The 16008-nt window shown below is 31.5% G+C and overlaps 1 pseudogene; it reads right to left on the bottom strand.

Moving 5' to 3' along the window:
* Positions 1-1545: 1545 nt before the first annotated feature.
* LOC102605517 (uncharacterized) lies at positions 1546-6571 on the bottom strand (annotated as a pseudogene).
* Between the last annotated feature and the right edge of the window lie 9437 nt (positions 6572-16008).

The raw sequence follows: 16008 nt of genomic DNA, 5'->3' as shown, positions 1-16008 counted from the left end.
TTTTTTTACTTTAAAAAAACATGCTAAAAGTGGGGTTTTAAACCCAAAAAAATCAAGGTTCTCATTTCTAAAGGCTTATTTACACGTTTATACTTTTATTTTTCGAACCCCCTGAACGAAAATCCTGAGTCCGCCACTGTTGGAGATCATCATTTATATTAAAATCAATCGTTATACTATTTTCTATCGTACGTTATACTATTACACAAAACGAATGGGAGTTCATATAGTTTATTTATGTGATGCTAAAAAATAAAAACATAAAGAAAATTAGAGTTGAGTAATATTGCAGGCGCCTACATTAATGGTCAACTTGGAAGAAATTTATGGAATCTACAACTCGCCAAATAAGTTGCTAAAAATAAATGGAAAAATTACATAATAAAGCGATCATGTTTTATGTATTTATTATAGACTATTACTATAATTTAAAAGAATTAAATTGTATAATTATATTTTAAAGTTTTATAACAAATTTCTCCTCTCACTCGCCTTTCTATTCTCTGTATCGTTTCCTCCTTCTCTATCTCTCACTTGAATTAAAATTCAATAAGAAACAAACGACCTGAGAGTTCAAACGGGCTATTACTAATAATGTTGTTCATCCTATATTCCTACGATACTTAGAACAAAAACTTTGAAGAACTTGATAAGAAACAACAAAGTTTAAAGAGTATTTCAAAACTAAAAAATTAAAACCAGTAGAGAAAATAAAATCAAAAACAGATTAGAAACAATATATAAAATATTTTTCTCAAAGAAGACTACTTCTTCCTTTTTTTCTCTTTGATTTCATATCCAGACTCTCAATATGCCTGAACAAGAGAGAGATATAATATTGTATCAATTGTATTCTGAAAGAGTACAAACCATATGGCATAAATGTATAAAAAGGACAAAATAAAATTAATTACAGTGATATAAATTTTTAGTCAGTTGAAGATACACTCACATACTTAGTGAACACACAAGGAATAAATACAGTACTTGATATAATTGTATTTGATGATAAATATCCAACCACCTTAAAAATCATGTTGCCCATCCCAGCAAGTCATAAATACCTAGCCAACGCTATGAAGAGGGTCAAAAAAGAAAAAAAACATGAAAATCACAAAACAACCTTGAGGATCGTTACAATAATATACATACATCTAGTTTTCTACGCGTGATTTTCTCTCAAAATATGATTTGAGATATTTGTGGTACACTTTGTGTATGAAATCTATATAAATTAAATTATATATACTAGTGTCTTAAAAAAATATTAAGAAATGATGTGTATGAGGAGGTTGCAATAACTGCCTGTAGGTCTGTTGTTCCCTGCTGTTTTGATCTTTTGAGAATTTATTAGTACAAACAAGGCCAAAATGTTTGAAAACTGAAAGAAGAAAAAAGAATATGGCAAATTATCAACTGCATTATATTTCATTCTTCATGAACCCTGAAATAAAAAGGGAACCTTGCAGTATACAATATATTTCAAAAATCTCAAAGGGGAAGAGGGAATGTTATCATGAAGTAGCGATGATTTATTGAGCCTACTCTAATTTATGTGCAGCCATGGGGGTATATGTATAACCCAACTTCTGAACTTATTCTCAATGCTCTCTCAAATTCATCCAACTCAATTTTACGCATTGCCTCATCGATATCTCTCACGTCAATCTCACCTTTTTTGAAGGGTCCTTTTCTATTACAATAACCTCCAGTGTTCCATTCACCATTCTCAAAGTGATCCGGTGTTGTGGTCCTAAAGAAAGTAAACGCCTTGTGCTTCGATATTGTGATGTGTTTCAGAGTCGAGTTCAGTGCTTTGCGATATGCATATTCAAATCCCACCTCAGTTATGTTCTTACCCTTGCAGTTGTGGCAACCAACAATCTTACTGTTCTCATAGTAAACTGCAGTTTTCAAGTACCATTTCCCTCCAGCTATAACTACATAATCAAAATTGTCAAACTGTTGAGTCCAAACATCATCAAGTTTGTCGATATGGAGCTTGATTATATCCGTTGAAACTCCATTGTCATCTTCAAATATAGTGGCTTTTACAAGAAAAGGTGACCAGACAACTGAAAGAGTTAAGTCATGAATTGGAAAATACCATCTTCTGCTTTTGTATTGCTTGTCATGGTAAACCTCTACACCTTTTTCCTCCTGCACGACGTCTTAAACATGAATTCAGATACTGTTGCTTAACTAGAATGTGAATAGTCCAAATATTTCAACACAATAAGAAAACAGTTGCTTCTGTGGGTGAGAGAGCTACTCGATTTATCAGCAACGTGGAATTACAATCTTCTCTAAAACCAATGAAGTGTCATAGCAATTCACCTTTTCGAGTCAATTTCACGTATGGTCACAAAATATTGTTCGTCACATTAAGTCACAAAACTATATTATCACATCAGTGTAAATGAATTAAGTGTAGATTACTCAGAAATTTCGAGCAGTATTTAGAATGGTTGGACTAGTTTGGTATGAAGATGGTTTTTAACTGATGAATTGTCATTACTTACAAAAGAAGTGAGAGCCAATAACCAAATATGAGATGGTTTGCTTATCTCCTAAGAAAGGCCCAAATTTATGATCTGAGAGACACAACCACCAGCTTATGAAACAAGACTGTCCAACAAATTTTAGCGTGTACAATTAATCGGGACAATTTTTATTTTTTTTTCCTTTTTGAGATGTATATTGACCGTTTAAGAGCAATTATTGATGTTAATAAGTAGTTCAAGGAGAACATCTAAACCATGACGATGATAGTTCCACCAGCTAGCAAATTTTGGACTTTACCATCATTTGAAGAATGACTTAAGCAGAACAAAAGCTGTGAAGGAAAGAATAGTGTTTTAGAATTGGGGTAGGAGGTATTACATTCATTTGTTTTAGTATGAAGGCGAGGTGCAAGCCTCGAGATATGGGGTATAAGTTCCATGAATCTTTAGTGTTTCAATTTTTACTTCAATAAAATAGCATAAAAACACAAAAATGTAGATAATATATTAAAAGTTAAAGAAAATTAAGAGAGCTTAATAGGAAACAAAATATCTTGCATACTTTTGCAAGTATAAACAATACAGTTGGGCACTTGGGGCATTAGGAAAGCAATCAATTTCCTTGTGACGCACAATGAGGGCTTGGTTTTGTCTCAAAGCAAAGGAAAGCAGTCTATTTGATGTTCTCCTAAAAGAGCCAAAATAGCTATGGCTGCAAAGTCAGCACCACCCTTTTTCTATCTCATAAGTCATACGTCACTTTCTTGTTCTATATCGACGTCATCATTTAGACACAACACAGTCTAATTGTGCATAGTTCCTTTCTTTGAGGGTTAGCTTCCTTCTCATCTAGCTTGAGATCATCCTGATGGATTCATTTCAACTAGTCTGGTTTACTTTCTTGAGTTCACTTTCGAAGCTCTAGTTATGTGAATTTTTTTGGATCGACCAATTAACTAATGGATCAATATATCAAGAACGTGTTTAGCTTCTCTTTGAGCTTCCCTTGCTGTCCACCCCACAACCCACACACACCACCACCGCTTCTAGTACACGTAAAACCTATGCAAATCAAGAACTCACTACAGAGTACAAACTCACCCCAAACTAGAAATAGACTAAAAAAAACAGAAAAATCGCCACACAAGTAAAAGTATAGCAGCTAGTTCAAGTACAACTGTGTCATTCTGATGGTCGAAGCTAGAAATGTACCTGAGAGAGAATACAGAGCAATGACTGCACATGATTGTGCATAATTGAATCACCAATGAAGGCTAATGATTTGTGTCGCGTCATATCAAGAAACCTCTTGGGATTGAACTTAGGTAGCTCACAATCTCTTGGCTTCCATCTCCAGTAAAGATAGCCAGTATCAGGCCTCCCATTTCTCATACAATTTTGGTGAGCTTCAATGGAATAGCAAGTGTGATTAGTGTATTATGGACCAGTGGTATCTGGTACCCAATCTCCTATATATAAATCAAATTTTCCTGCAAAAATATATACACTATCAAGTCAATAACTATGCATAGCATCCTAACATAGTAACATGTTAAAGATTGTAATAGAAACCTGCTATAATCAGTTAAATCACACTTATAGTATACAAATTCTTCACACTGTCAGCGAATATATCTTAAATCCAATATGAAAATATATCTTGTGAAGGATCAAATGAATCATATCAACTACAAAATTAGGTTCTTATTATAAAAAAAAAAAGTTAAAATTTTAATATTATAGGTCCAAAATTAATTCTTATATATATATATATATATATATATATATATATATATATATATATATATATATATATATATATATATATATATATATATATATATATATATATATATATATATATATATATATATATATATATATATATATATATATATATATATATATATATATATATATATATATATATATATATATATATATATATATATATATATATATATATATATATATATATATATATATATATATATATATATATATATATATATATATATATATATATATATATATATATATATATATATATATATATATATATATATATATATATATATATATATATATATATATATATATATATATATATATATATATATATATATATATATATATATATATATATATATATATATATATATATATATATATATATATATATATATATATATATATATATATATATATATATATATATATATATATATATATATATATATATATATATATATATATATATATATAAAAATTAATTCTTATATATATATATATATATATATATATGAATTTGTTAAAATGCCAAAAGTGCTACCGATTAGGCGATAATCACTTAGAGATGTTATCTAATTTTAGAAAGAAAAATAAAACAAGATAAATTATAATTCAAATTTTTAACCTCACGTAGAGAGGTGCACTTAGTCATCGTCGCATTATATGATACTCCGAATGCGGATTCACACATCTATACTTCAATGATTTAAAAAAAATACAACACTACTATACACGATCTCAGAAGAGGAGTATGGGTTCACGTGAACCCGGTGAACCCCATTGAGAATGATTGTTCTTTGTAAGATCATCGACTCAAAAGAAATCTATAACAACAACAAGAACAAATCGATAGTATAATCTCACAATTGGGGTCTCGCGAGGATAGACCTTGATAACAATTGAGAAATCAGAGACCAAAAAGAGTTGCAAACTATTCTGTATTTCTTATCTTTACAATTGATAAACTATCCACTATTTATATACAAAGGTACAAGCATGATTCTAGCACAATATCATATCATATCTTGCACAATATCAACGGTGTGATTGTGCTTAGTTAAATTAGAATATTGTCCCGGATATTTAGAATCATATTAGATATTTGGAATCATATCAGATATGATTTGGAATCATATCAAATCATATCTGATATGGTCAATAAACCTTACCCCAAACTTTGTAAGCTACAAAGGCTATTTCTATATTTATTTCTCGAATATAATGGCAGTCCACTTCAATGTGCTTTGTGTTCTCATGGTGGACCAGATTTGTTACTATTTGTATTGCACTAGTATTGTCAGCATGTAATGTAGTGGAGCCATCAACAGAGATATGAAGTTCTGCCATCAATCGATGTATCCACACAATTTCAGAGCAAGCGGTTGACATTGATCTATATTCTGCCTCCATTGATGATTTTGAAATTCTTGGTTGCTTCTCGCACTTCCATGAGACAAGTGATGATCCGATTAACATACACCATCCTGTCGTAGACTTTCGAGAGTTCGGACATCCTGCCCAATCTGCATCTGCATACCCTTCGAGATTTAGAGATGATGTTGAATGAAAGAAAAGACCTCAATTAATTGTACTCCAAACATAGCGAATGATTCTAAGGAGGGCAGAAAAATGATGATGGCAAGGATTTGTAACAAATTGGCTCAAGACTTGAACTGGATAAGAGATGTCAGGTCTTGTTATTGTCAAATAAATTAGACAATCAATGAGTCTCCTGTACAATGTTAGTTCTGCAAGAGGGTCACTATCATCATTTTTGTACTTCACATTGATCTCCATAGGTGTGTGAGCTACCTTCTGATCACTTAGACATACTTGTGTGACAAGATCCTCTACATACTTCCTTTGGCTTAGCATGATACAATCCTGCAAATATTCAACCTCCAACCCCAAAAAATATGTTAACCTGCCAAAGTCCTTCATTTTGAAAGCTGCATTAAGAAAAATCTTGTGTTGTGCAATTCCATTCTCATCATTGCCGTTATAATCATACCATCCACATGCAATAGTAAAATTGTCATACCAGTATTGGAGTGCCGGATGAATAATGAATAATTAGAAACAGATTGAGAAAATCCAACATTTATGATGGTAGATCGAAACTTCTCGAACCATGCACGTGGTGCTTGCTTGAGACCATAAAGAAATTTCCGAAGACGACAAACCATATCAGGTTGAGCTTGGTTGTACCCTGGAGGAGGCTTCATGTATATAACCTCATGTAGTTCACCATGCAAAAATGCATTTTTCACATCCATTTGATGAAGTTTCCACCGTTTGATGGATGCTATATATAGTGAGCAACACACGAATTGTCGTCATCTTTGCAATATGAGCAAAAGTCTCCTCATAGTCCAAGTCATATTCTTGTTTATATCCTTGAGCTACTAGTCGAGCTTTGACCTCTCCAATGTGCCATCAGACTTCATTTTCACAGAATAAATCCATTTGCTCCCAATAACAGAAGCTTTAGCCTGTTTGGATATCAAATCCCATGTATGATTTTCTTCTAAAGCTGGAAGTTCCTTCTTCCATTGCCTTTTTTCCAGCAGTCATGACTTGATGCATGTTGGTAAGTAGTTGGGACAAAAATATAATTCAAAGTAGCAAGTAAGGCATACGATCGACCGTATCTACTTGGAGAGTATCCATACCGATTTGGGACAGATGTTTTACGTTCAGAGTGACGAAGAGAATGAATGAAAGAATTTATTTGGTCACTTAGTACAGGTTCACCATCAGAATAATCATTGTTGTCAAATGAGTCACTGAAAGAGGTATTCAATGAATTATGTGACAAATTACTATTACCTGAATTATCTGTAGGGAATGCATATGATTGATCAGGATCATCAGTAATGCCATTAGGGTCTTCGTTGGGAGATGTGGGATTTTGTTCCTGCTAATTCTCAAACTTGTACAGAAAGGAGACAGATTCTGATTTTGTTGAAGTGGTAATAGGGTAAGCAAGCAGATGCTCAAAGAAATTACATGCATAACTGTCGTCTAGAAGAATCATAACAAAGACAGCCCTTTTGAACATCATTATAACCCAGGAAAACACAACTCACAGCTTTAGCAGATAATTTATGACGTTCATGTCTAGGTAAATAGACAAAACACAACACAACCAAAAACTTTTAGATGAGAATAATCAGGGAGTTTACCAAAAAGAATGGAATATGGACTATCATCTTTGTTAATGGTAATGGTGTGTCTGTTTATTAAATAAACAGAAGTTTGGATGGCTTCAACCCAAAATATTTTAGGAACGTTTGATGTATCAAGAAGAGCTAATGTGGTTTTCAAAACATGTCTATTTTTTCTTTCTACAACTCCATTTTGCTCAGGTGTGTATGGACAAGAGTGTTGAGAAGTAATGCCTCTCTCTTTGAAAAAATCTATGAGTTCTGACTTCATGTATTCCCCACTTGAATCAGATCGAAAAATTTTGATTTGTTTATTGAACTGAGTCTCAACATAGGTGACAAATTATTGTATGATTTTAGGAACTTCTCTCTTGTTTCTAAAAAAGAATACCCATGTATATCGAGAAACATGATCAATAAACAAGATAAAATATTGATACCCCAATCTAGATGAAATTGGTGCAGGACCCCATACATCACTATGAATCAAATCAAAAGTAGAGTCGCATGAAGTAGTACTACAAGGAAAAGGCAGTTTATGACTTTTGGATTTAGCACAATTTTCACAAGGCAATTTTGATGAAAAAACCCATGATTTCTTATTCAAATGAAGACAATATTGTAAAATGGAAGAAAATTTTTGAGCATGTGGATGTCCAAGACGATGATGCCACAAGTACCACAATTTATTTGAGTTAGTGATGTCTCATTTAGTGGCAGACAGATAACAAGCATGGTGAGGTGTTTCAGACATGGACAACTGGAACATTCTCCCAACTTTACGACCCTTGACGATCATCTTCCCTGTCTCCAGATTCTGAACAACACAACCAAGATGTGAGAAAATAACAAGACAATTTTGTTCCACCAACTGTCCAACTGAAATAAGATTAACAGTAAGTTTAGGGACAAAAAGGACATTAGTGAAGCAAGATGATTTTACAATCTTAGAGGCAGGTAAAGTATCACCATTCGCTGTGAAAATAAGATGATTTTATGATGGAGTTGATAAAGAGTGTAAATTATGGATATCTCTTGTCATATGGTTAGACGCAGCCGAATCTATATGTCAAACTTTTGAATTCTTATTTAAATTCTTAACAGGATAGGCAACAATGAGAGCACTAGAAATAGCCCCAGGGAGATCAGCTGCAACTGAATCTTGTATCATCTTTTGAAGTGCATTCGGATCCAAAGAAGATGGTGTGATCTCTGCTTTACTCACATGAGCTTCAGACGCTGTTGACACCCAATTTTGGCTCTCAACATGTAACTAAAATATTAATATTAGTAATAATAAAATATATATGTTATGAAAGTTTTATAGGGATACGAAAAGATTTTTATTTATTTTTTAATTGATAAATTTATTTCATAAACTTTATTTCTTATAAAAATTAAATATATTATAATACTACTTACTTTCTCATTTTTAAATAAGTGTCGTTCTTAAGAATTGAGTCTATTTTTTTTTGTTCAAATATAATTTCTTTTGTCTCAATAGATATTTTTCGTACATTGATTAAATTTAGAAAACTTAATTAATTAATGAGTTACTAATTTATATTAATTTAATTTTCAGAGTGACTAATTTTATCAAATAAGCTAGTTTTGCAAAATAATTATTTTTAATTTAATAAATTATAGTTAGTTAATAAAGAAGAGGTCATAATGAATTTAATTTGAACAAAACTTGGCAATCCAAGTCCCCTTAAACCGGCCAATCCGTGTGTGCCACGTAGGCGAGCACATAGATTGTGCTTCTTAACTTTTAATCTCAACCCTCTATTTTAATCCAACGGCTTTAATTAATTCATCTTTTTAATATATAATTATTATCAAATATATATATATTATTAATCTTTTTTAACCCTTGATTTTTTTTAACCGTCCGATCACGATTGAGATCAAACCAATGACTTTTAGACCTCTACACCGCCCTACTATTCCCAGAAATCACGTTCTTCTTCCAGAACGTCTTATCCATCACGTTCACCCTCCCACACCTCTTTCTCTTCCCCAAAAACCAACACCCCAAGCTCCTCTCCCATGGTCCCATCACCGCCCCACGTGATCCCCCACCCCCTTCGTCAGAAACGGCTCTGGGCTGCCGGGAAATTGTCAATTCCGGCAATTACTTGCCTCATCTGACACTCGCCATTTTCAATCAATCCGTAAAAGTAAGATTTTGCAAGATTTTTCTTCTCATTCAAAATTTCTTTACTGTATCCTCTAAGATTGATGTTGAATTCTTGGAGCCCAAATCGACTATAAAAGGAGGACTTCCATCCTCATTCAGAAATCATCCATCAACGAGCAAGAAAATCAAGCAACAATCGAGAAACATCCAGAAAATCAGAGAGTTTTAGCAATAAACAAAAGGGTAACACAAAGCTTTAGAGTTCGAAAGTTCCTTGCTCTTTTTGTACTTCTGTTTTCTGTTTTGAATTCAAGTTTCGAGGAAGTTCAAAGTCGAAATCTCTTGACGTTGAGGCTCTAGTTTGCTGCTCCATACAAAGTGAGTGTCTTGTTCAGCCAGTCCTTTTTTTTATGTATATATCATTTGTTTTATGTGACTACTGGTATGTTCTTTAGTTTGATAAATACTAATGCAATCGCTTATATATCCTTGTCACTCATGTGGTTATATCGAATAGGTCGCCCTATTTTCTAGACCATGTACGACTCCCTCTCCCCTGTTTCATTTCTACTCTCATGATTAAACAATATTAAGCATGGAATGTGTGCATATATTGAGACGTTGATAATCGTTTTATTATAGTGAATGATTGAATACAAAAAATGTAAGAAGTTATACCCCTTATTGCTTGTCTGTTGAAAAATGAAGAGTTTGCTTTTTAAGGGAGCATTTAGTTTGCATCTTTTATCTTCCGATTCTGTTATTAGTTGTGTTCTCGATCTTCAGAAACTATGTGTTATGTTGTTTGCTTCCATTGTTAGACTCAGAAAAAAAAACATATGTATTCCTATGCTCCAACAGGCAATTGCAGACATACTTAAAGATCACTTCATGGTGTAGAAAATGCATTTAACAATTACGTAATCCAAATCTAACTTACGAAAAGAGGCTGATCTGTAAAAATGTCATGTCTATTAGAATGTGATTGGTGGTACAAGTTAACTCAAATCTGGGTTAACAGATGACTATATGTGAAATTCATTTTTGATTTGCTTCTCATAAGTTTGAAGCTCATTTGCTAGCTTTTCTTTTTTCTTATTTTTTGTACATGTACACTTGGGAGCGCATTTGGAGCTGTGATACGACTCCATTCTTCTGTCCAAATCAGATTTGTGCTTGCCTACATTATCGCTTGTATCTAGCAGCCCCATCGCATCGATAGTGTCTAGTGCCTCTTCTTCTCTTTAAGAATTTATGTCCTCAAAATATACATAATTTTTGCTTCTAATTAACTTTACAGAATTGCAGCTTTATGTTTGATATTTGCTCTTGTTTACCGTGTTTTGTAGAGGACATTATGCTATATTGGTGAGCTTATGTCATTTCCTCAATTAATGTCGCACTTGTGGTGATGCCACACATAGGATTTTACGACTATTATTTGTTTTCAACCATCCATTACTAACAACATTTGTAGCTATCTTTTACTCAGAATAAGAGTCCAGAATGTAGATTCTAAAGGTTTAAAAGTGCAGATTTTTTTTTAGCTTAAAAATGGGGCAGATTTTGAAAGCCTTGAGGGGTAACAATTTGAACATTAAAATGCACATTTTGAGTGCAATAAAACACATCTTTCTTAAAACTTTGTAAGTGTTGGAATTTAGTACGTAGAAGTGTTTATGTTTTAGAGTAATAATACAACTTTTTTGAGAACTTTAAAACGGGTAGATTAGTTGATAGAACACAACTTTCAAATGGAATACAATTATTATTTTCTTTAAAAAAACAAAATAGCCTAAAATTTGGTCCCCATCCTTTAAGTTAGTTTATTTTTTTTATTTTTTTTGAAAAATCTTTTACCCAATAAATTATATCCATTTTTTAAGCCTCTGGCTCGTTAAAAAATAATAATTAAATCTTAACTAATTTTCTCTAAGATTATAGTAGACATTGTTTCATTCTCGAGATTGTTTATAGTTATCATTTTATAAAATCTTATACATTAACGCTTTCTTTTAAAGCTAGTTTACATTATGTTAATACTTTCTCTTAAACTCCTTTTTATAAGTTCTCTTTTAATTAATCTAATTTTGGTCGGTTAACGATATTTAAACAAACTCTTTTTAAAATAAAAAAGCTTTTGATCTCTCTCCCTTGGGATAATTAGGATCTCTTACCTAGAATTATATAAGTTTTAGTAGACCCTTAATAGGAATTAACCTTAACATTATTTAGTCCAATATTTAGATGCCCTAATTCTTCATCTTTGAAATAATTAGGCGATTTGTAGACCCTTCAAGACTAAAGGTGGAGGAGTGATGAGTTGGGGTGGGTAACCAATAGTTAGTCCCATTTTATTTTTTTACATCAACCCTTTTCGAAAAAATATATATATTTACCATTATCACTTTTTAAATCGAATATTACTAAAACATTTTAATTTCTTAACATGTTATTCAAGATTTTAGATATGCCAACAGTTTCAAAATACTAGGTACATACATATTATATGTCATACGCAAAAGGGTACAAATCCGATATTTTTTTAGTTTTTTTTTTCTCTATACGTAACTTATTATTTTGTTACACTTTATGTTATTTTTCTCATATCTATTATCTCTTTTACAAAATTACTTATTTATTTTTTATAATTTATAAATTCCTACACTTTCATATACATATTATTTTACTACATATAATCTATTGTCAATTTTTCCCAACGTGTAAATAAATAATAAGTGTTCTTATGTTTTAAACAACTTACATGTATATACTACACTTTATAATAACCATACTTAAGATTAGGGGTGTTCACGGGTTGGTTTGGGTCGGTTATTGGTCAAAATCAAAACCATACCAACTTAATCGGTTTTAAAATTATCAAAACAAAACCAAACCTAATATAATATACATTTATCGGTTTGGTTGTTATCGGTTTTGGTTCGGTTTGGTTCGATTATTCGGTTATTAACTATATACATAAAATTAAAAGAAATAATTTATTCAAAACGTGAAAAAAGTGACAATAATCTATTCAAAAATGAAAAATAGTTAGAATGACTGACATTATGAAACTTTCGATCATTGAATTTACTATGAATAAAGCTTCAAAGTTCACTACTTTTGTCCTAGAAGGAAGAGACATTGACATTTTCAGTACCACAAAGAATTATCATAGACACTCATATACATGAAACCAATAAGATAAATGTTCTTACCTTGGGCATTTTTACTTTCATAAGTAAATTATAAATAAATTTTTATGAATACATATATAAGATTTTTAAAATTGTTTATAAAATAGTATATTATGTATGTATAATAATAAAATTTATGTATATTATTTATCGGTTTGGTTCGGTTATTTCTTCGATTTTTTTTTCGAACAAAATCATAACCAAACCAAATACTATTGGTTTTTTTAAAATACTAAAACCAAACCAAATCAAACCCTAAATAAAATCGGTTCATTTAATCGGTTTGGTTTGATTTTTCGGTTTAGATCGGTTTTTATCCAAACCGTGAACACCCCTGCTTAAGATCACAAACTTTTTATAATATTTTAACATCTAGTATCATTATTATTTATTGTATTCGTTTATTTTTAGAAAACTCCATTTTATGTATTTTCATTCAAAAACATATTTTACACCTACTACTACATATTTATACTCGTTTATTATCTCATTTTTTATTTTTCTTTACGTCTTAATTTTATATACAAATAAAACGACAAATTTTCATATCATTTATACAAGTTTTATGTAAGATACATGTACATTTTTCCAACATATAAATTTATCATACATTTAAGCATACTTATTTATTTTACTATATGATAAACATACTACTATTAAAATTATTTTAGAGACGTATATATGTCGTACTTTGTATTTTACTCTTTTTCTTAAACTAACAAAATTTACTTATCATTGATTTTAAAGCAAACAAATGAACAAATTTTCCTAATTATTTTTCCTAAATTGAGCTTAATACCTTCGGATATGCTCTGAGGGATGCTTAATACCTTCCACTCGAGTAATCAAAACCCTTACTCAGAATCTCACTGGTTTCGCGGGTTAAAACAGAGTTTACATTTACATATTTAAAAAATGGTTTTCCTAATATTTCCTAAATTAGGTGGCGACTCTAAACAAAAAACTTTTTTTCCAAAATCAGAGTGTCAGCCATATTATGTTGTGAACTGTTTCGGCTGGTTCGAAACAGGGGTGCGACAGACGCTTGCTAAGCTTTGTGCTTGGTTTGATGTGTGTTTGGGCGTCGATTGCACTCCAGAATTATTTGGCCAGGCATCTTACAATAATTGCATATGTTTCTTTTCTTGTAATGTGACACAATATGGCCGAACTCTTTGCACTCAAAGCATTGTGGTCCAGACTTTCGAATTGAGCTCTAAGTATATGATTTATGGGTACCTTTGTATACATAGTTGCGTCAATTGTGTAGGACGAATCCATGGATGCTAGAGTATCGATGCGTGTTTCCTCACGAATGAGTTCTCCAAAAACTACATCGATGTTTGGAAGAGTTTCTCTGTTAAGAATGTTTGCTCTAATAGGTTCAAATTCAGGTCTCAATTTCATGAGAAATTGGACAACTCGAGTCTTCTTCCTCTCCAACATAACTTCCTTGAAGCCTGTGGAAAAAAGGTTTCCTCCAAAGCTTTGGTCCTGTTCTGACCAGATTGCCATAAGTCCCGAATAATAACTTTAAATGTCTTTATCTCCTTGTTTGTATTCCGAAAGAGTATGTTCCAACTCAAAATCCCGAGCATGATTGCAATGAGAATATACCTTTTGGAGATGCTTCCACATCTCTGCTGCCAATTTAAACGGACGCAGACTAAGTGCAACATCTGCATGTACAAAATTGAGGATCCGCGAAATTACACGAGCATTGTTAGCATGCCAAACTTGTTTTTCCTTGTCTTCATTTGGCTCAGTTGTTGATCCATCCAAGATTCCAAACAAGCTTTTCCCTTAAACAAGGTTTTGAAAATGAAATTCCCACATCGGATAATTTTTCCATCAAATTTGGTAGACAAAATGTCGTGAGAATGTGACTCCATTAGAAAGACAAAAGATATTCGGTGATAGAAAGACAAAAGAATCTCGTGGATGCTCAATTGTTATCATGGTATCACGAGGGGAAGGAGTTCATATAGTTTTAAAATCTTGTAACCGTAAGTAAATCCATTCATAACGAGCCATTGGCAATACCGTTGCCTTAATGTGGTCATACATTTCCTTCAAACCAGTCCACAATTCAAGTGGATCTTTCACCGTAAGGTATTCAACCTTCAATCCTTCATCCAGATGATGACGAAGGAAAATCATTGCCTTTGCTTTGTCCTGACTCGACGTCATATTACCATTGGTAATAGTGGCACGAAGACCTTTAAGGTCAAGGTGAATTTCAGCGTCGAGTACCCATGATAAGTAATTATTTCCAGAAATGTCAAGTGTCACGAACTCAAGCTTTGATAAATTCGATATGATCAAACTATCATAAAAAATAATTAAATTATACTAAAATAAATAGTGAGTACATAAGTAATTAACAAAACTTTTTTTTATCAATGATAATAACGTGACACATGTTATTGGGCAAAGTAACATCAATTAGTAAATTAATGTGTTAGTACAAACTTCTGATCAATTTAAATGAACATTCTGCCTAACATATAACTTAAATAATTTCTAGCAAAATTGCTAGACAAAATTAAAATTTAACTAATAAAAAATAGCATAATTCACTTGATGATTAGGCGAAAACATAAACTTTTTGGACTTATATATATTTCATTGCTTAACTACCAAAAATATACACACACTGTTTAACACCTAAACATTTTATAATATGTAGTATATTATATTAGAGTGATTAATAATGAGAATTAAGTATATGAATACATATCAGAAGCTTTACTTGGAAAAATCGAAAAGATATTAGAGTTTCGTGCTGATAATGTGTTCTAAAACTTAAGAACAAAATAACAGTATAAAGAGGAAGAAGAAGAAGAAAATTAGGCTCTGATACCATGATAACAATTGAGAAATCAGAGACCAAAAAGACTTGAAAACTATTCTGTATTTCTTATCTTTACAATTGATAAACTATCCACTATTTATATACAAAGGTACAAGCATGATTCTAGCACAATATCATATCATATCTTGCACAATATCAATGGTGTGATTGTGCTTAGTTAAATTAGAATATTTTTCCGGATATTTTAGAATCATATCAAATCATATCTGATATGGTCAATAGACCTTACCCCTAACTTTGTAAGCAACAAAGGCTATTTCTATATTTATTTCTATTTCCAATAAACATTCAACTCAAAAGAAATATAATCGTGGTACGATTACAACAAAACCCA

The sequence above is a fragment of the Solanum tuberosum genome, unplaced genomic scaffold (genome assembly GCF_000226075.1).
Source record: "Solanum tuberosum cultivar DM 1-3 516 R44 unplaced genomic scaffold, SolTub_3.0 scf00653, whole genome shotgun sequence".
NCBI classification, from domain to species: Eukaryota; Viridiplantae; Streptophyta; class Magnoliopsida; order Solanales; family Solanaceae; genus Solanum; species Solanum tuberosum.
The sequence above is the reverse complement of the archived record's forward strand: the minus strand, read 5'-3'. Positions and strand labels throughout refer to the sequence as shown.